This window comes from Macrotis lagotis, chromosome X, assembly GCF_037893015.1.
Source record: "Macrotis lagotis isolate mMagLag1 chromosome X, bilby.v1.9.chrom.fasta, whole genome shotgun sequence".
Lineage (NCBI taxonomy): Eukaryota > Metazoa > Chordata > Mammalia > Peramelemorphia > Peramelidae > Macrotis > Macrotis lagotis.
The window spans coordinates 472,915,755-472,928,942 of record NC_133666.1 but is presented as its reverse complement, the minus strand read 5'-3'; the positions used below and the strand labels follow the sequence as shown (position 1 = coordinate 472,928,942).

At 37.1% G+C, this 13,188-nt stretch overlaps 1 pseudogene; it reads right to left on the bottom strand.

The window, feature by feature from the left end:
* The window catches only part of LOC141499267 (SH3 domain-binding protein 4 pseudogene), a 40,587-nt pseudogene extending 30,559 nt beyond the window's left edge, over positions 1-10,028 (bottom strand).
* Positions 10,029-13,188: the final 3,160 nt, after the last annotated feature.

The following is a 13,188-nucleotide window of genomic DNA, read 5'->3' as shown; positions in this document are numbered from 1 at the left end:
GGAGTCAGAAAGACTGGAGTTCAAACCTAGCCTCAGACACATACTAATTATGTAATTCTAAGTAAGTCACTTAACCCTGCTTGCCTTAATTTCCTCATCTGTAAAGTGAAACTGGAGAAGAAAATGGCAAACCATTTGAGTATCTTTGCCAAGAATACTGCAAAAAGAATTAGACATGACTAAAAATTGACTGGACTGAACATACATTTGTTATTTTACATGGTTTTCCCAACAACTCTATAAGGTAATAGCCATTATTTTCCCACTTTTGCAGATGAGGAAACTGAGGCTGAGAAAAAATAAGTGACTGCCAGTTACACCATTATTAAGTGTCTGAGAATTTCAACTCAAGACTTTCTAAATTCCAATCCAGCTCTCTCTACTGTTGAATCTTTTGGGGGTTATTCAAAGATGGGAAAAAGAATCGAATCTCAATCAAAACCATAGCCATGAAATCTTGATGAGTTATCATAGTTACTCATTGCCTAAACAGAAATCAGAGCTGAGACACTAAAAAGAAAGTTGGAAGCAGTTTGGCCTCAACAGAACCAGTTTGTACATGTGTAAAAAGAATTAGCTTTCAAGTATGAAAGACTAAGTCCCTGTTCAAGCTTGTTCAGTTACTCAAACTGGTAGTTCAAGGCTTAGAGGGCCTTCCAGTAGCAGAGCCAGATATTATGCCTAGTAGCTATTCCAGAAAACTCCTTAGTGCCAATGTAAATCAAACATGCTTGTGGGTGGCAGTGTTCCCCTTTATACTAGCTACATTAATACAAGATCACTAATTGCTCAATTTTCCATGTCCTGTGATCTATGTAGAAATAGCCTCTGAAGGGAAATATTGTCTTTAAGTCTTCCCCTAGAGTTAGAGAATCATCAGAGCATTATCTGTCTCATATTCCCTAGTATTGTATTCTCCTAGCTAATGACCAATACTGTACTGCCATGTTGATATTTCCAATAACTTTGTATCTTCTCCATTATCCCAGTCATACAAGTATATATAACACATGCATCCATCTTTCCTTTAAAGAAAGACTGTAAAAATAAATCAGTGTCCTGGAAAGATCTGACCATTATTAAGGGGTTTAGTTTTGTTATCATTGCTAAATGGATCACATGCTTCTTCTTATTCCTGCTTTCTTCTTTCTTCTGATCTCCTTTTGACCTGGTTGATCCTGTCAGTGGGATATGTTTATCTCAAAGATTAAACCATGTATGTCTAAAAAAGTGTGTTGTATCTGAGTACCTTCTCCCACAATCTTCCTTCTCTTCTATGACCTATTCCCTCCTTACCTCCCCCCATTTCCCCTTATCCCATCCCTTTCCTCTTTTTCTCTAGGTTATGATAGATTTCTATAGCCTATTAAGTGTGTATGTTATTTCCTCTCTGAGCCATTTCTGATGAGAATGAAGGCTCATTCGTTTCCCCTTGCCTTTCCCCATTCCACTCCATTGTAAAAGCTTTTTCTTGACTCATATGAAATATCTTAGCCCCATCTTCCTCTCCATTCTCTTCCTCCAAGTACTTTCCCTTATCACCCATTAATTCCATCTTTTTACTATATTACACCATTATATTCAGCTCCTTCTTATGCCTTGTCTATATGTGCTCCTTTTAACTGCTCTTATGAATAAGAAAGTTCATACTGAGTTATCAGTATCTTCTCATGCAGGAATATAAACAGTTCAACATTATTAAGTTCCTAATTAATCCTTATCATACACTCCCTCTATGATTCCCCCAAATCCTGTACTTGGAGATCAAACTTTCTGTTTAGCTCTGATTGTTTCAATAGGAAAGTTTGAAAGTCCCCTGTTTCATTGAAATTTAGCTTTTCTTCTGAAAGAAGATGTTCAGTTTTGCTGAGTAGTTGATTATCAATTATAAACCAAGATCTTTTGCCTTCCAGAATATCATATTCCAAGCCCTACAAGCCCTTAATGTAGATATTTCTAAATCTTGTATAATCCTAACTATAGAGTCACAGTAGTTGAATTGCTTATTTCTGGCAGCTTTTAATATTTCTTCTTTGACTTGGGAGTTTGGGAATTTGGCTATAATAGTTCTGGAAGTTTTTTCTTTTGGAATCTCTTTCAGGAGGTGATCAGTGAATTCCTTCAATTTCTATTTTATCCTATGCTTCTAGAATCTCAGGGCAATTTTGCTATATTATTTCCTTGAAAAATGAAGTCTAAATTTTTTCTTGGTCATGACTTTCAGGTAGGCAATAATTTTAAAATTTTCTCTTCTGGATCTATTTTCGAGGTCAGTTGTTTTTCCAATGAAATATTTCACATATTTTTCTAATTTGGGGTTTTTTTTTTGTATAGTTTTATTTCTTCCTGAGCTCTCACAAAATCATCAGCTTCCTTTAGTTCCATTCTTCATTTGAAGGAGTTATTTTCTTCAGAGAGCTTTTTTATCTCTCTTTTTCCAGTTGGCCAGTTCTGCTTTTTAAGATATTCTTCTTCTCATTTGCTTTTTGTGTTACTTTTTCCATTTGGCCTAAACTGGTTTTTAATATTTTATTTTCTTCAGTATATTTCTGTATTTCTTTCACCAAGTTGCTGACTTGGTTCTCATGATTTATCTGCAGTGCTCTCATTTCTCCTTCCAATTTTTCTTTTACCTCCCTTAATTGCTTTAAAAAATCTTTTTTGAGCTCATCCATAGCCTGAGCCCATTTTCTATTTCTCTTGGAGGAATTGGATACAGAAGTTTCAATTTTGTCATCATCTGAGTATGTATTCTGATCTTCTATGGGGCCAAAGTAATTTTCTTTGGTCAAATTCCTCTTTTTCTGTTTGCTCATTTCCTCACTATGTGACTGATATACCACACTTCCAAGGTTATGGGGGGGGTGGGTTGGGACAACCCACAGAGACCTCAATTCCTCCAAGGTCTTATGAGAGGCTCTGACTACTCTCTTGCATGTGTTCAGATTCTCCCCTCTGCTCTGGTGCTGTGAGGATGGTCCCTGCTCTGTTATTGTGGTTTTGTGGGGACCCAGACTGTAACCTGGAACAGAGTGTGAGTAAATAGCTGAGTCTTACCCCAGGAAGAGCAGAGAGTCTGGATAAAACAGAAATTGACAGCATTCACTGATCACCTCCTGAAAGAGATCCCAAAAGAAAAAACTTCCTGAAAGGAAGAGCAGTCTTCCCTAATACCCTTACTCTCTATGGGCTGAGAGCTCTGGACATGCTGGATGGCTCTGCCAACTCCCAGGGCAGGTTCTCAACACAGGGCTGCTCTGAGGCTGGAGCCCTGCTCTGCACTCACTCTGGTGTAGCAGAGTTCTCTGACCACCCCTTCCAGCTGTCCCTATGATCCCTGAGTCAAGAGGTCTGGAAACTGCCCCCTCTGCCATGGACCCAGGTGCCTGGCCCAGCTGTGCTGTACTGTGGCTTTTTCCAACATTTCCCGCCCCTCGTCCCGGCCTGGTGAAACAGACCGTTCCTGTGGAACTTCTAAGTTATCTTGAACTGGGAAATTGTATCACTCAGTCTTCCTGTGGGTTCTGTTCCTCTAAATTTTGGCTACAGTCATGATTTGAATGAGTTTCCAGGAATTCCTGCCTTCATGCTGGCATCTTGGCTCCACCCCCCATTAATTTTTCTTTATGAGAAATGGTCACTAAAATATGCTTTTTCATATGTCTCTTTATTTCCCTTCCTACATGGCTAATGACCTACAATTTTTTTCCTATTAGGCATCTTCATATGACTTCATATGGGACTCTTATCTAGCAAACCACTCTAAACTAAAGAGAGACCCTTGAAAGAAGCTACATGCTTTTTCCACTTAACAGTGACCAGTGAGAACCCTTAGTTCTAGGATAAAGATTCCCTCTTAGCATGCTCTTATAATAATGCCCTTTCACCATCCAATTAATGATTACCTAGAATATAGATCAGGTAATTCAATCAATTTAAACTAAGTGGCAGAAATTCATTATCAACACTTTTGAACAATTAATGGGTGCCTTTATGAGAATGGGCACAAATTAATTATGGGAATAAACTAAGAAGAAGTTGTTCAAATTTCCAAAATAATTTTGGGATAAGACAAGTGTTCAAAAGGGATACCATGCCTTAATAACAACTATAAAGGAAGATAGCAAAATCTACCAATACTTGATCATTTTGTAAAAGCATTTTTTTTCTGGATTCATTTTTCAGAAAATCATTATAGAGCTTGGTTCAAATACTTGTTCTATTCCTGCTACATATATATGTGTGTGTGTGTGTGTGTGTGTGTGTGTGTATACATATATATATATATATATATATATATATATATATATATATATATATATATAACCATATTAAAACTTCTTTGGGCTTCATTTTCCTAATCTATAAAATATGGGGGGGAGGGTGTAGATTATAGGTCATATGAGTTCTAACCCTGGTCTAATTATCTACTTAGTCATAGATGGGCTGCAGTCTACATAGTCAAATGGAGTACTGATGCCAATAAAATCAAAGATCCTTGGTGTATTGAAATAAATAAGTGGAACCTCTGTATTGTTCTATACAGAATGTCCAATTTTAAGAAGATTACAACCTTATAGCACTATTAATATGTTATCTTTGTGCCCCTCCACATTTTACCTGAATAATTCAGGGTCATTCAATAGCATTATAAGTATAATGAAAAGGAGAGTAGTGTGAACTTCTAAAATTGCAAAATCTACCCAAATCTGTGCAGTAACAATGACTTAAAAGTGAAAGGGGAGATTTCATTGTTACAGTTGAGTAAGCAATATGATTGTCAAGGACCATAAAAAAGCCAGGCAGAAAGAGAAACATAATAAATCTTAAAATCCTTTGTTACATCTGACATAGATGCTAAAAGGAGGACAGACAGCTAGTATATATTTTTCATGAAAAGTTGACAAATAACTACCTCAGTACTCCTCAGCAGGGAGTTACCACCTTTCAGTGATTTTAAAGCACCACTGCTTTCTTTCCTTATTTTAACTGAGATGGATAGTTCCTTTCTTGGAATTACCTTATTATAGTACCTGGCATATAGTAGGCATATAAATATTGATTGATTGACTGTGAATTCATATCATTATTCACTGTAGCATAAGAAATTACTTACTCTTTCAAGTTGAAACATGGGAAGAGTCTCCTAACTATTACAAAGACTTGAAAATTCAGTATTACTTCCTCTCTTCCTGCCCTGTATCACACTCTTCTACTTTTCCACTCTCTGACACAGGTAAGTCACTCCCTTAACTTAAGAGTCTTTAGCTTCTTTTTTTTTAAAAAAAAGTCTTTATACATCAGGAAAAATGTACACAACTTCCCCATCTCATCAGTGGTTCAGGCTCACTGTCCAATTCTGCCCAACAAAAGAATGTGAATGGTAGATTCACAAAGCCCAAAGCATTTATGAATAACTGCCAGCTACTAATGTTCCCCATTAGAAAGGTCCTTATGGAGGCATAGAGATGTCATAAACTTGCAGGGTCTCAGAATTTGTTCCAGAAATTCACTGATTCTGAGGATAGGACCAGAAAAATAGCATGGTCTAATTTTCCCAACAACCAATACATTCTTTGTGTGCACAAGTCCATGGTAATATACCAATATACCATTCCTTTGTCCACATCTGGCTTTTCAATTTGATCTTCTCCTCACTAAGCAGGTCTATGACATCTCCTTTCTTGTAGTGCAGCAAATAATTAAGTTTATTCTGTCTCACAACTGTCTTAAGCAATTTTCCAAATTTGAGAATGACCACTGGACACTCCTGAAAAGTTGAGTACTTGGTGGTTGCAACCAGAGAAAATAAGATACTCTTTCTAATCTCATTCTTCTTGAGGAATCTCCAAGGTCTGTAAGGCTTGATCATACTCTTAAGGGGAAGGTGGGGGTTGAGGGGTCTGAATATAGAACTGGGTGATATTGGCCTCCTGGTCTTCCTTCACCAAAATCCTCATCTCGACCTGAAAGGTCATTGGGGTCATGGGACATGATGGGAAAGATCAAGCACCTTACTTTGCCTAGTATTATCTGGAACTCCCTGATGATTTTGGCTTGTTCCCTGACTCTGACTTCATAACTGGTCATATTGGAGAACATTTGTAAAGTTTGAGGTCCTGGGGCCTAGAGAAAATGAACTGATGTTTTCCCCAAAGTTGTAAAGCCATTGGTGAAGTACAATGGACCTACCACATGACCTCACTTACCAGTAGGATCTTGGGCACACACTCATGCCCAAAGATTGTGACCACTGTCTTGAAATAAGGATGGATGTGTTGAAGCCTTACACTCCTACTGTGATTGTTATATAGATGAAGTACCAAACAGTAGAAGGGTGGAAAATGTTTTGTCCATGGGCCACAATAGCTATGTACATACAAAGTTCCAAGTTTTCCAGGTGAACTTAGATATGTCTCCATAGTTGTATATTAGTGACCCCAGGGCACCCTTCCTTCATGTCACTGTGAAAACATTGTAAGGCCACTGCTTTTACTGAATAAGTTCTGTTGTACCTCCTCTGAACCTTTCATTTCCAAAATGATGAACAACTTCACTTCCATGTTGCTCAGTTTCACCTCCAAGATTGTCACTGTTGAGCTCCCGGGTGGGTCTAAGAGTACTTTCATAGAAATCTCTTGCATTTCCCCAGAAACCACATGATCCTCAGGATTGTGGATGGTGATATTCATTTCTGGGAGCTGGTCGACTCCACCTGACTTATCCAGCTCGCATACAATATTTGTCTCCCCAGATTGAGTCTGACTTCAGCCAGGATTTTGACCAAGCACATCTAAATCATGACAGGCATGGGTCAGCTTCCTGTGGTTTAACCAAACAGTTCTAAAGTTCTCTCAGCTCTGAAATTGTTCAAGGGTTGGAGATTTTAACCCTGTGAAAAAGTTGGATCATGAAAGGGCTTCTGATTTGGCTTGGAGGACAGATAATTCAGATAAATTGTACCAGTGCTTACTTCTATTAAAGGGGTTATCTCTCTTGACAGGTTGCTTGGCAATGGAGAATCTATTGGTGTTTGGCATCTAGTCAAAAATATTGCCAGTGTTAAAGGTTGCTGCAGAATTGGTTGTGGTAAAAGATGGAAGTGCCTCTGTGTCAAAGAACAGCAAATCCATTGCTGTTTTAGGAGCTACCTCCTCTAGCCTAGGCATTATGGGCACATTTCCATTCAGAAATGGGTTTTTTTGCAGCCCAGGCCAGAAAGGATTATTATTGTGGGTTTTATTCAAACCTCTCTTCTCATCTGTCCACCCTCCTCCAAGAAATTCCAATTCCTTTACTATTCCATGGGGACTGTCCAGAAAATTGTCAATCATGCCACTGTCACTTAATATTGAATTGAAATAGTTGACAGTCTTCACATAAGAGGAAGGGCTAAAGCCCATCTCTGTGATGTTGTGTTCATACATCACTCTCTATTGGATGTACTCAACACATACAAGTGGTCCCCTTTGGAGAACTTCAGCATGATAAAATTGGTGGGGCAGTAGTCTTTGACTGCTATCATTTCTTTCACCTTCCCAAAAGGTGTGGGATTGTCCACAAGCAAAGCACTAGGGGAAGGAACTTTAACATCATTAAAGCTTGTCTCTGAGAAGCCTTCGCTCAGGTCGATCAGAGTTCCCTCAGTCTTGCAGCATTGGAGCTGGCTGCACAGATCTGTTGACCTGCTTGAAAGTCTTTCCTTGGTAGGGATCAGTGCTTCATGTTTCTTCCCCAGGTTCTGGCAGTGGTTGCTATGACATCTGTCCTGGACAATTCTGGCCTCTCCTGGGCTGTGCTTTTACAATGGGATTCTGAAAGGGGTCACTTTCCTCTGATGACTGAGAAGAAGGGGTCCATTCCTGCCTTGGATCCAGAAACTGTTTCCCGTAGCATCTGTGCTCAGACTGGGGCCTGGGTCAGGGGCAGTAGCAGTAGCAGCAGCAAGGAAGACTGCCTAGACACCCTCCCCAAAGTGTCCGGTGGGTCGAGCAGGGTGGGAGGAGGACCGCAAATGGCTCCTGACTGGGAGGTTGGCAGCCCAAGCCAGGGCACTTGCTCCACATGCACCTGCTTCAGGTCTCAGTTGGCCTCTCTGTTCCTCCACCTGGCTGGCCCTGGCTGGACCCTGACATGCTATTTTAAATTAGATATATGTGTGTGTTTGTGCAAATGTATGTTGAAACTTAGCTATTACATTTACATTTAAAAAAAAGACTATTCTGAAACTAGAAATTAAAGATGGAATCTAAGCTGTCCAATAAGTTATCCAAAAAAATGAATTTTGAAAAACAAACAAAGAAGCCCAAAGAAACTTAGGAAGGAAAATTGATTTAAGCAATTGGAAAGAATTTCAAAATGGTAGAGGGCTAACAATCTAATGGAGGAGGAAAAATAAATATCTGCCCAAACTCTTATCTTTAAAGCATGTTGAGGTCCTTACCTAAGAAAAACTGAGTTCCTGGTGTGAATTGATTGTATGATAAGGGTTTTAAAAGGGTAAAGAAAAGAAAGAGAATAGCAAGAATGTGCTACTAGAGAAACAAGGAATCTATATTTGTGTAGAAAAGAGAAAACCTGGAAAGAACTTGATATTTCTCATAATTTGTATAACAAAGATATGAAGGAAGAGAGAAATAGGCATCAGATGAATCTCTTATCTAAAATGTAGATAAAGTAGGCTTGAACACATGCACAAATAGTTTTACTTAAAAGGACATCAAACTCAACAGGGAAATAGGCAGGGATGGGGTAAAGGAGCAAAAACAGAGGATAATAACTGGAGGGAATAGTCACAGTTTTTAAAAAATATTTAACAGAAGATTAAAAGGCAGGGGGGGAGAGAAAGGAAAAAAATAAAATCTAAAATGTCCATTATGTTTTCTCTTAGACAATTGAGAAAACAGTTCAACAAAGTGTGCTATATAAATGTAAAAGAATATTATTGCACCCCAAAATGTGAAAGAGTATTTCATAGAATATTAGACAATACTAATTTTCTAATTAGTACTAATTATCTAAATAGGACAGAATTAATGGGTTAGAGCTAGGAGTACAATTTATACAAGGAACTAACACTATAAAGAAAAACAACTTCTAAAAGTTTAAAAACTTGATCAAAGCAATATCCTACTAAATCTCTCCAGACAACCTATGATGAGGTATATTTAACCACAAAGAAGCAATGGACACACGCTACAGACATTCATTTTTGGACATGGCCACTTATAGATTCATTTTGCTTCATTATGCTTATTTGCTATGAGTTCATTTTACTTAATGGTTCTGAAATTTGATTATGCATATTTTACTATTTCTGTTTTTCAGTTCAAGTAACAGCTCTATGTAGTAACAGTCTGTTCCTGGCCAACATAGTTTGGGAGAAAGACTTTGGAGTTGAAAGATCTCTGAAGGAAGCAGTTCATTCTACTGCAAGGACTAATGATGTGTTTCCCAGGTGCTCTTAGGTAAGAGTCAAGCATTAATGAAAGAAGGAACAAGTTGGTTACTCCCTGATCAGTTTATTTGTTAACATGAAAGTATAAGCATGTTGTGTTTCTGGGGTGCACACAAGTTTGACGGAGAACATGGTGACCTCAAACAACTTCTAAAGGTACACTGATAGATATAATATAAATCTGAATAGCATAAATGGGAGGAGTCTACCCTGGGGGCCTGTCTGAAAACACCCAGCTTCCTATGAAGAAACACATGCTGCCCTGGGTCTACAGGTGTTTCTTGGCAAAAGAAGATTAGAAAGTACGTAGAATTTTTCTTTATTTTAGTTGGTCTTTGGAAAGCCAAACTTTAATCAAGTAAATACTTCATTCATGTCAAGTCCCTTATTCTGAGTGTCCAACAGAATAAATCCATTTATTTTAAGTTTATAGAAATTAGAGCTTCACAGAGTCTCAGAAATGATCCAAGTCAACCCCAATTCATTTTCCTTCTTTTACAGAACCTGAGACCTGGAGAAGTAAAGTGACTTACCTAATATCACACAGGGAAAAGTGGAGATTCCAACCCATTGCTCCTGTTTTCACATCCTGAACCTCAACACTCTACTTTTCAATATATTACTCCACCACCCAGCAGTAAGAAAAGCTCTCCTGGAGATAAATTTTAGAAGACACTTTTATGAAAAGAGAGAAGAGAGAATTCTATGTACAACAGGGAAAAGAAATTGGCACTTGAGGCTTTCCCTCCATCTGCATCCTGTTTGCATCTTACTACCCCAGATGAATAAGTAACAACATTGATGCCTAGAGAAAAAGAGGTACAGCATACTGATAACTCACTGGGCTCTATGCCATTTGGAGCCCAATATTGTACTTCAGTTACCCAAGCAATGACAGAAAGGAATTTTACTCTGCTGACAAACATTATAGCCAACAAAGGTAACTTTACAAAATCACCACACAACTTTACACTCCAATTCCCTTGGAAGTTGTTTTCAGTGGTAGTTGTGTAATCCTAGATTCCAAGTCTTAAATTTTTTTTTCAACTCAGTAACAAAAAAGGACTAGAAAGAACAGCATTGTTACATATAAAGTAATGGAAAATCTGTCTAAAAAATTAAAAAAAATGAATCAACGGAATTAGCTATGAGCACAAAAAGAAAGAAAGAAAACAATATCCCAAAGTATCTCCTTACACAGATTCAGAATAGGAAAAAGATTGAGAACACCAGAAATTTTATTAAGGAGACCAGAAATGTACTGAGAATATTTGAACAACAGAATATTTTACCAACTTAGGAACTTCCTGTTTCATAGGATAACAGATTTAGAATAAGAAGGAAGGAATCTTATAGACTATCTAATCTATTTTAAATTGAGAAAATTGAGACCACAGAAGAAAATAACTTACCCGAGGTCATATAGGCTGTTAAGTGGAAGAGCCAGGATTCAAAATTCAGAAGATGAACCCTACACTCTTTACTTTGCCTCAGATCCCCTTCTGATTAGATCATAGATCAAGAGCTGGAAAGATCCTTAGAGATCACATAATCCAATCCCTATATTTTATAGCTGAAGAATAGGGGAGATTATATGATTTTATAGGTATGAAAATAATAACGCCACCATCATCACCATTACTACCATCAACAACAATAATATAGCAAACATGTATATTGTGTTTTTAGGCTTGCAAAGTTCTTTACATAATATCTCATTTTATCCATTCAAGTCTTGGAGGTAGGTGCTATAATCATCCTCATTTTTCAGATGAGAAAACTGAAGTAGAAAGTATGACTTGAATGGAGTCAAAAATCAGAAAGTATCTGAAGCAGGGTTTGAACTTTCTGTCTTCTTAATTTCACAACTAGCACTTTTTTTATATCACCTTCTAAAAACTGGGATTCAAACACACATCCTCTGACTCTAAACCCAATGCTCTTTCTACTCATTTATGAAAATGTTTTATTGTTTCACTTCTCAGTCACTTCCTAATAATTTACTCAACAGCATAAGTCACTCTTGGAGTCAGGAAGATTAAATTTTATATCCTGTATTTACTAAATATTTGTGTGAGATGTGCTCAAAGTTTTTACCATCTCAGTAGCCCAGGCCACTTGGCAACTCTTCAAGGCTAGAAGGTGCAGTTGAGTTGCCAATGTGTTTAAGTAGGAGTTTCTGTGATATAAGTTCCCTTGCTATTCAGTCATTCAGTCACATCAAGCTCTTTATGATACCATGGACAATAACACATCAGTACTGTCTATGGAGTTTTCTTGGTAAAGATACTTCTTCAGTGGATTAAAGCAAATAAATAGTAAATGACTTATCCAAGGTCATACAGCTATTGTCTGAGATCAGATTTGAACTCTTGTCTTCCTGACTCCAGGCTTGGAGCTCTATCAATTATGCCATCTAATTACCCTTTGAAATTCTCTACACTGATAAAATAATAGGATCAAATTTATTTTTTATTCATCAGCATTAGTTACTATGACCACAACTGACAAAGACCTCCCATATCTATGAATATTCCATATCCATGCCCTCACACTCACCTCAGTCCCAAGAAGATGGCAATCAGACATCTAAACCCAATATTAATTATTGTATTTTATGTTATCTTTTAGGATGATCTTATTTACTATTGTAATTGTTATGTGCATTGTTCTCTTGGTCCTCTTTTACTATTCTACATTAGTTCAAACAAATCTTGCCATGCTTCTTTATTTTCCTTGTATTAATCTTTCTTTATTGCCACAATACTTTATTTCACTCTTACACCATAAGTTTTTTATCTAAATTGACAACTTCCCTTCTGTTTTTTTATTAATACAAAAAAATGTTTTTATGAATACATAGTATATATGGAGTCATTCTTTCTGTCAATGAAATCCTTTGTCAAGAGCTGCTGCCAGAAATTGCCTATTACTGCTTCTGATAATGTGCGTAATGTTTTACCGACTACTTTTAACTACATTGTTTCATTTGAACTTCACAATATCCTTAGAAGGCTAGAACAAAAGTATTATCAGTCCATTGCTGCTAATGAAAATTGATTTCCAATATTATACAACTAGAAAATAATAAGAGCCAGAATTTCCATTCAGATCTTTTCAGTTCTAAGACACTGTATTTGTACCACACTGCTACTTTTGTCTAATGATGGGAAGGTATATCAAAAAGTATTATTTGTACAATAGAATTTAAAATAACTAAGCTGGAAACTGCAACAGAGAGAATCTGAGTTGTCCTTTGTGGCATAATGGAAAGACCATTGGATATGCAACCAGAAAATGTAGGTATATATTTCAGCTCTGTCACTTACTAGATGCATATTTTCAAAAAAAAAATTTTACTTATTTTTTCCTCATCGTTAAAATAAGAATTAGGTTGCTCTCCCCACCAGAGGTATGTGTAATTTGGGGAAAATGTACCCCAGGTTTATTACAGAAATATTCTGCCTTTGCTTTTTACTAATTTTTTCCTCTGACTGACTGGAAAAGAAAGAAAGGCATCTGTTAGGTCTAATGAGCTACCTTTTTGTATGGATGGAGATCCATGATATCTTGATCTTGGGGAAGCTTTTCTAGGGGCTGCATGCATATAAGACAGAGATACTCAGACTCATGATGGAAGATGTATAATAGGATTATAGTTTCTTAGATCTAGAAGTTGAATAAACAATTATTGATTAGAATTAATGATAAGTCAATAGATTCTTCTAGGG